Source organism: Humulus lupulus, chromosome 2 (genome assembly GCF_963169125.1).
Source record: "Humulus lupulus chromosome 2, drHumLupu1.1, whole genome shotgun sequence".
Lineage (NCBI taxonomy): Eukaryota > Viridiplantae > Streptophyta > Magnoliopsida > Rosales > Cannabaceae > Humulus > Humulus lupulus.
The window spans coordinates 49,983,220-49,992,958 of NC_084794.1; positions in this window are offsets into that span (position 1 = coordinate 49,983,220).

Here is a 9,739-nt window from a genome sequence, read left to right on the forward strand (position 1 = left end):
GCTCCCCAGTGGCAGTGCTTAACCGGCACCCGAGACCACACTGTTCTTTATGAGAAGAGTATCGAGCACTGCTGCGGTAAGTATTCTTCTATATTCCTTTTGCTTACATTCATACTGGCCTAAGGATAATGGTGGTTTCTTCCTTTTTTCAGGCTCTTGCCTTCACTGCCCAGCTCAATTACGAGCTGAACAACGAGATCCATTCGAGCAGGACTCATGCTCAAGAGGTGAAGGATCTCCACCTTAGAGCGAACGATGATCTGAAGGCGGCGAATGCTAAGCTCGAGGTAGTGGTTAAGGAGCGTGAGGACATGGCCAAGGAGCTCGGAAAGCTGAGAGCTGAACTCGAGGAGCAAAAGAAAGATAACACCTAGCTTCGGGAGACCAATAAGAAGCTCGAACAGGACAAGGCCGCCACCTTCGACATCATAGAGGATGCCAAAACTTGCCTTCTTGCCGAGTACAAAGAAAAGAAGGAAAAGGCTGTCGACTCAGCCATGTACCGGATGTGGGCTTATAATGAAGATCTGGACACCAGCTTCCTAGGTACCCACGAGGCTTCGCTTCTTGAATGATGGAATGCTCGGCTCGAGAAGGAAGAGGCTGAACAGCTCGAGAAGGAGAAGGCTGCTCCGGACACCGTTTCGGAGGGAGCTCAGGAGGATAGTCATGCTATTCGTCCTGGGGGGTCCGGTGCCACTGACGCTGAGAAGGCCAAGGAGACTCCTCTTCCTTGAATCTGACCTGGGGGAGATCAGTTATCGGGGCTGCGTCCCTTTATTTATGTAATTATTTTAATATATGCCCACGGGGCTGATACAATTTCTTTTACCATTCTTTTATATGCTTTACATTTCTTGGCTCGAAATATTTTGCATATTTTTATATTGATGAACCGGTTATGTTTATTTAATTCATACAAACATAGTTTGGATTTAGGCTCGAAATTCGATGCATTCATGCATAGTTTATTCGAATTATCCACTTCCGACCTCGTTACTTATCAAGGTCGGATATTACTTTAACCATGAACTCAAGAGTACTTATATGGTATGTAATGTGAATGATCTGGTTATATCTTTTTTTGTTTAGTCACTTTTCCTCATCCTCATTTTTTGTTCTGAGGTTAAGAGTTTGAAACTATTTTTCTCTTAAGATATTCCAGCCTCGATCTCGACTCGTCTCGTGACAGGTTTAGGCTCCTACTTATCATCGATCAATTTTTTGGCTGGTTTGTTCCGAACCTGTTAAGTTTGCACATCTGGTTAACTCCAAACATTTTAGGTTTTTGGTAGTTCGGTTTTGTCCGAACTATCTAAGCTCGCGTATTTGGTTATATCCAAATACTTCATATGTTTTTGATAACTCGGTTATCTAGGCTCGCGTACTTGGTTATCTCCAAATACTTTTATCTTTTTGATAAGTCGGTTATGTCCGAACTATCTAAGCTCGCGTACTTGGTTATCTTCAAATACTTCATATGTATATATTTTTTATTTTTTAATCTGATGGTATATATACCAATGATGCCCCCTTAATATCCTATGAGTGTGACCATAGGTTATTAAATTAAGAGAGATTGCAAAAATAAAAAGAAATTACATATGAAACAAAATAGACCTTTTATTTGATGAAATTCAAAAACAAACAAACAAACTAGTACAGATAGAAAGTCATGGTTACAGGCAACACATTTCCTACACTATTGATAGTAAGGTCTAAGGTGTTCGCCATTCCATGCTCGCGGTATCAGGCTCCCATCCAATCTCGCAAGTTTGTACACACCAGGTCGGATGACTGACTCTATCTGGTATGGTCCTTCCCAGTTCGGCCCGAGCACTCTAGCTGCTGGATCTCGGGTTGCCAAGAATACGCGTCTTAATACCAGATCTCCCATTCCGAACTTTGGATCTCGAATCCTCTTATTGAAATATCGTGTAGTTCGTTGCTGGTAGGCAGCGTTTCTCAGCTGAGCCTCTTCTCTTTTTTCATCAATCAAGTCTAGGGTTTCTTCGAGCTGAGTGTGATTGGAACTTTGATCGTAAATCTGAGTTCGAATCGTTGGGATTTTGACCTCGATGGGCAACATTGCCTCGCAGCCGTATGCTAGAGAGAACGGGCTATGCCCTGTTGAGGTCCGAGCTGTGGTCCTATACCCCCAAAGGACTTGAGGTAATTCCTTGGGCCATCGTCTTTTTGCTTCTTCCAACTTTTTCTTCAGAGAACTCTTGAGAGTTTTGTTAACGGCCTCACCTGACCATTCGCTTGAGGGTGAGCCACTGATGAAAAACTCTTTATTATGCCGTTCTTTTCACAAAAGTTGGTGAATAAGTCGCAATCGAACTGGGTTCCATTATCGGATACAATCTTTCTCGGTACTCCGTATCGGCATACGATGTTCTTTACCACAAAATCAAGGATCTTTTTCGAAGTTATGGTTTCCAATGGTTCAGCCTCCATCCATTTCATGAAGTAATCAACGACGACTACAGCATATTTCACTCCGCCTTTTCCATTTGGGAGAGAGCCTATGAGGTCGATGCCCCATACTGCGAAAGGCCATGGGGATGTCAACATGGTCAGTTCGGATGGTGGAGCTCGGGGTATCGTGGCGAATCTTTGGCATTTGTCGCATTTCTTCACATACTCAAAAGAGTCTGTTTTAATGGTTGGCTAGAAATATCCTTGGCATATGATCTTCTTGGACAGGCTATGCCTCCCGGTGTGGTCTCCGCAAAACCCTTCATGAATTTCTTCAATGATCTTCTTTGCCTTGGGAGGGGTTACACATCTAAGCAACGGCATGGAATATCCTCTTCTGTATAGCTTTCCATCCAAAATGGTGTAACGAGGAAGTTGATACATCAACTTTCGAGCCTGATTTCGATCTTTTGGAAGAATTCCATTTTCGAGATAGTCAACTATCGGACTCATCCATGTCGGCTCCGTCTCGATCATACACACATCTTCCTCGTCTGGTTCAGTAATGCTGGGTGTTGACAGGTGTTCTATGGGTACAACATTCAACTCTTCATTTTCGGTGGAGGTGGCGAGTCGAGCTAAGGCATCTGCATTTGAGTTTCGTTCTCGGGGAACCTGTTCGATTGCATAAAATTCAAAATTCTCTAATGCGGATTTCGCCTTCTCCAGATAAGCCGCCATTCTTGTGCCACGAGCCTGGTATTCTCCCAAGATTTGATTAACCACGAGCTGGGAGTCACTGTAGCAATGAATGGCTTTAGCCTTGAGCTCCTTCGCTATTCGTAGTCCCGCGAGTAGAGCCTCGTACTCGGCCTCATTATTCGATGCTTTAAAGCCGAATCTCAAAGCGGAGTGAAATTTGCTCCCTATGGGGGTGATCAGAATAACCCCTGCCCCTGATCCATTTTCATTTGACGAGCCATCGACGTAAAGTTTCCACAGCTCGTGGGCCGTGGTTATTACTTCGTCGTCGGCTATACCAGTACATTCCACTATAAAGTCCGCCAATGCCTGTGCCTTAATGGTCGTTCTTGGATGGTAGGTGATCTCAAACTGTCCGAGCTCAACAGCCCATTTAAGAAGTCGACCTGAAGCCTCTGGTTTAGACAGGACCTGCCTAAGTGGTTGATCTGTCGTTACATGGATGGGATGTGCCTGAAAATAGGGGCGGAGCTTACGAGATGAATGGATTAGACTGTGGGCGAGTTTTTCCATCAATGGATACCTTGACTCTGCCCCTAGTAATCTTTTACTGATGTAGTAGACGGGTTTCTGCACCCTCTCTTCCTCTCGAATGAGCACCGCGCTTATCGCGTGCTCGGTGGTTGAGAGGTATAGGTACAATACTTCTCCCGTCTCAGGTTTTGACAGGATGGGTGGTTCAGGGAGGTGTCTTTTGAGCTCCTGAAAGGCCAGCTCACACTCCTCTGTCCATTCAAACTTCTTACTTCCTCTCAATAAGTTGAAGAATGGAAGGCCACGATCCGTTGACTTCGAGATGAATCTGCTCAGGGCGGCCATCCTGCCAGTCAAGCTTTGGACATCTTTATGCTTCTGAGGTGAAGGCATATCAATCAGGGCCTTTATTTTGTTGGGATTAGCCTCGATTCCACGAGAGTTGACAATGAAACCCAGAAAGTTTCCCGAAGATACCCCAAAAGTGCACTTCTGAGGATATAGCTTCATGTTGTATTTTCTGAGCATGCCAAAGCACTCTTCGAGGTCATCAACATGGTTCTTGTTAAGTTGAGACTTTACGAGCATGTTTACGAGCTGCTGATATGTAGCTCCAGCGTTCTTGAGCCCAAACGACATAACATTATAACAGTATAGCCCTTTATCTGTGATGAAGCTCGTATGTTCTTGGTCGGGGGCATGCATGGGAATCTGGTTATATCCAGAATATGCATCCATGAATGACATCAGGCCATGCCCCGCCGTGGCATCCACGAGCTGATCAATTCTTGGCAGCGAAAAACTGTCTTTTGGGCAAGCTTTGTTGAGATCCGAGTAGTCAATACAGGTTCTCCACGTCCCATTGGGCTTTGGGACCAACACTGGATTGCCTACCCAGTCAGGGTAAAAGGCATCCCTAATGAAATGGTTTGCTTTTAACCTGTCAACTTCCTCCTTTAATGCTTTCTTTCTGTCCTCGTCCAGCTGTCTTCGCTTTTTTTGCTTCGGGGGAAAGCTTTTGTCTATGTTTAATGCGTGGCTCGCAACATTCGGGCTTATCCCCACCATGTCTGAGTGTGAACACGCGAAGACATCCTGGTTTTTTTCAGAAAGCAAATTAATTGCTATTTTGCCTCGTCTTGGAGGTGTTTTCCGACCTTCACCTTCTTCGAGGGATCAGCTTCCTCGAGCTGAATTTCTTCGAGCTCCTCTAGGGGTTCGAGGTCAACTTTCTGCTCAACCCTCGGATCGATCTCCTCGTCAATTTCTAGGACTGTTCCATCTTTATTTTGTATGATAACAAGTGTTTGAGCGCTCGTTTGTTTCTTTCCCCTCAAAGAAATGCTATAGAACTCCCTACCTGCCAATTGATCTCCTTTTAATGTCCCGACCCCACTTGGGGTTGGGAACTTAAGGGCCAGGTGCCTTACAGATGAAACTTCCCCCAGCCCGACCAGGGCGGGTCTACCGAGCAGTACATTATAGGCAGATGGTAAATCTACTATCACGAACTCCATTATCTTGGTCACCGAGACTGGATAGTCTCCCAAGGTCACAAGGAGTTCAATGGATCCCATACAGGCAGTTCCTTCTCCTGAAAAGCGGTACAAAGTAGTTGCACACGCCTTCAGGTCGCGAAGGGAGAGTCCCATTTTCTCGAGGGTCGCTTTATAAAGAATGTTGACCGAGCTCCCATTATCTATGAGAACTCGGCGGACTCTTTTATTGGCAAGCTGAAGAGTAATAACCAATGGATCATGATGAGGGAACTGAACATGGGAAGCGTCCTCCTCAGTGAAGGTTATCGGTTGTGTTTCAATCCTTTGGCTTTTCGGTGCCCTAGGTTCGGGTTCATAGGGAGACCCATCCCCTGTCTTCAACTCGTTTACATATCTCTTTTGAGCATATCTGCCCCCTCCTGCGAGATGAGGCCCTCCCGAGATGGTTATCACGTCCTCTCCATCTATCGGCGGGGGCCTGTCTTCTTCCCGAGGTCGGGAGTTATTATTTTGTGCCGTCGAAGGCGCGGCTACTCTCTGGCTCGCATTAGTCTGTCCAGTACTCTGGTTTTTGATGTACTGCCGGAAGTAACCTCTCGAGATCAACCCTTCGATCTCGTCTTTCAGTTGTCGACATTCATCAGTTGTGTGTCCGGTGTCTCTGTGGAACCGACAATACTTACTGGAATCCCTTTTGGATTTTTTATTTCTCATTGGGTCCGGACGCCTGAAGGGGACCTGGTTTTCATTAGCCAGGTATATGTTTTCCCGAGACTCGTTGAGCTCGGTGTGCACTTTATATACGGAGAAATACCTTTCTCCTTTCTTTTTCTTTCCTCCCTCAGCCTCGGTGTTATTTCCCTCGCTCTTTTTCCTCTTGGAGGGATTCTCCGAGGTAGGCTGTGGAGCAGCTGGGTTAGCCGAGGTTGAGGCGGAGTTAATGTTTATCGTTGTAGTTTCGGTCTGCGAGGTCGCCTTGAGCGTTGACCTCGCCTCCTCTACATTGACAAACCTCTACGTTCGTCTGTTAAACTTGGTTATTGACCTCACCGGTTTCCCTTGCATGTCATCCCAAAGGGCACTTCCGGGTAAAACACCAGCTCGGATAGGCATAAGGTGCCCACTGTCATCCACATCTCGAGCTCGGGCGACCTCCAGATTAAATCTCGTCAGGTAGCTTTTCAGTGTTTCGCCTGGCTGTTGTCGGACGTTGGTCAGAGTGGATGCCTCTATTCTGACTCCCACCATAGCTCGGAACTGCTTCTTGAAGTCTCTAGAAAACTGTCCCCATGAAGTTATTGAGTGTTTCTTGTACTTTTCGAACCAACTTTTGGCAGGTCCTGCCAATGATGTTGGAAACAACATGCATCTGAGCTCGTAACCCACGTTACTAGCTCTCATAATAGTGTTGAATGTACTCAGGTGACTACATGGGTCAGTTTTTCCTTCAAACGCTGGGACGTGAGGGATCCGGAATCCTTGAGGAAATTCGGTGTTGGAAATATGTGGAGCAAACGGCTCGAGCTCCTCATCAGAGTCCTCATATCGACCATTTCCTCGTTCATTCTTTAAAAGCCTAAAGGCTTTTTCGAGCTGATGGATCCTTGCTTGGACTGGGTCAGTAGGAGGTGTTGCCTGGAATTGACTGTCATTGATCATGTGTCCAGGCTCGCGTCTCCGTGAGGGATCTCTCTGCCTATTCAAGCGATCCCTCAGGTCCAGATTTGTCTGATCTTCCTTCCCCCTACTCTGATTTAGATGACTTCGCAGGTCATGATGATTCTTGCGACTTCCAGTATTTTTACGACCTCGGTCGTGATTACTGACGGACCTGGTCTCTCCGGACTCGTCACTGGTGAAACTCATTGATCGGTCATTTCGTGATGTATTCTTCCCACGTCGCCTCGTCTCCGCAGTGCGAGACCGAGACGTCTGACTTTTCTCAGATGGTGCGCCTCTCCGCTCCTGGAATGTCTCCCTGTTTCCTTGTCTTTCCCTTGTACGCCCTTGATCCTGATCTCGAACAGGTTGAGCGTTTCTGCGAGGAGGTGAAGGATATCTCATGGGAGACGGAGGGAACCGTATAGGCGACGGTGGCTGTCGCCCTTGTCGCGGCCTAGAGGGGCCAGAATTTTCCCGAGATGGGTCAGTTGCATTCGGTGCACTCCCAGGTACCTGAGTCCGAGCCTCTGCAGGGGTTCGGTTATTCTCAGTTCCTGGAGGCACTTCCACAGGTGGGTTAGGCGGGACCCGAGCTCGAGTACTCCTCTGTGGCCTAGGAGGAGCAGATGGCTCCGCTGGTGCCGGAGGTTGAGTCGGCCTCCTTGTAGCAGCATTTTTTTGTGGACGTCCACGGGGCCTCCGGGGAGGAACATGCACGTCCCTTGGAGGAGGGACTTGGTTTTCGCGCGGAGGCGGGGGCTGAGCCACCTGCGCCTCTGCGGCCATCCTAGTCAACTCCTCATTCCGTTCGTTGGCCTCTGCCAACAGCTGTTTTAATTGCCGATTTTCCTGTTCTACAATAGGAACGTAATGCTCAGGATTGTAGTACATATCCTCATCCCTTGGTAGAGGCGGTGGTCCCCGGGAATCAGAGGACCCACTTCTCTCCTCAGCATCCGGGTTCTCCATTGGTTGTTTTCCAGGACGCCTTGGGTAGCTTTCATTAGGGGTGTTCTGATTGTTTGTGGCCATGGATTTTTCAGGGATGAATGCTTAAGGCTCTCAATGAAAGCACCAAACTGTTGACGCCGTTATTCGTCAAACAGTGAAAGAAGAGCACTTAAACAAGAATTGATAATGGCCAAATACAATAAAATAGATCAAACACACGATTTTTACGTGGTTCAGCAGTTAAATCTGCCTAGTCCATGAGTCTCTGTTATTAAACTCAAGATTATCTCTGAAAATTCTTAAGAATGAATTCTTCAGAGTTTTCTCTCCAAGTTCAGAAATTCGGTCCTTTACAATGGTGCATGGCCTCTCTATTTATAGAGAAAGCTGCAGAATACTATCCCACATATTTTGGGTAGTTACTCTTTTTGTGTAAATAAAATAAATGGCTTTAAATGCCTATAATCAGATATAAAAGGAAACGTCCCTGAAGACCAGGAAACGCATAACTGATCAAATAATATCCCACGATTCCAAGGGATTTACATTAATGAATGAGGACTACATCTCATATTTATAATACTTGTAGATATTCAGGATGGTTATCGCATATCTTCTAAGGCTTTAGCTTCCCAGGTTTCCCGTCATCTGTCGAGCTGAAGATATCTCTCGAGTTCACGTGGCTTTCGAGATCACAAGTTCATCGAGCTCGCGACCCCTGATCCGAAGTCGTCCCTGAAGATGAGGGTGTTCTCGGAGCTACCTTCCGATGTCGCGATCGTTTCAAGGTCACCATATTTGAGGTCATATATCGTACTTTGTAGGCTCGATATACAACCTTGGAGCATACTCTAATCCTTACGAGATCATTTGTTCTGAATCCGACTTTCGAGGTCACATTTACCATGGCTCGAAATCTGGGTATAACAATACCCATTATATATATAAACCAATAACTCAATATATATACATATATATACCATATAAATAAATGACTATATATATACATATACATATACCATGTAGGTGGTAGTGGTGGTCGGCAATCGAGAGGCGTCAAGTCTTCAGGCGGCGGCTGCGATCGTCGTCGTCATGGTCCAACGAGCCGGTGGTGGTGCATGTGGTGCGGTGTGGTGGAGAGAAAGGGAAAAGAGGGGTTTTGATTTGGGAAAAATGAAAGAAAAGGAGATAGGGGGGTTTTGATTTGGAAAAAATGGGAGAGAGAGGGGTTTAGATTTAAGGAAAATGGGGTATGGATTTAAGGAAAATGGGAGAGAGAGAATCGATTTCTGGAGGATTTTTTTTCCTTGGTTGCAAGTGTGAATGGCGGAGGGAATGAGGGGTCTGGGGATATATGTATATATAAGGGGCGATGGCCACCCCTAATAATTTTCACTAAAAAATATCCACCAAAATTTCCCACCTATTTTTGGACAAAATATCTCATTATCAGGGGCGACGGTCTCGACATGAGGAGCGACGCGTCGCCCTTGATATTGTTTCATAATATTAAGAGCGGCTCCCTACTTTTTGCCCCTGATTTCTTTGATATTAGGAGCGACATAGCGTCACCCCTAATAGAGTCGCTTTTAAAACAATTTTTTCTTATAGTGTTAACGATATCTTTGATATAGGTGATCTTCCATTCAGATATTTTTTCTGCAGTGTTTGCGTGGATATAAATTAAAGAGCTTTACAAATCAACTCTCGTTGTATTAAATTGATTAAGAAAATTAAGACTAGCCTTGGTTGGTTAGCTATATATGAAGAAATAATCCATACTGTAAACTTGATGTTACGTAGCGAAAGAGTGTAGTAATATATACTTTGAATAGTTCAAGCAGTGGCATGGTTTATAAGTCCAAGCTATTCCTCTTAATGAATAGTGAAAGGACCACTTTCATATATATTCTTATAATTAAATTGAGTTCTTTAGGATTGTACGGTAGAAACACTATATTTTCTATTCA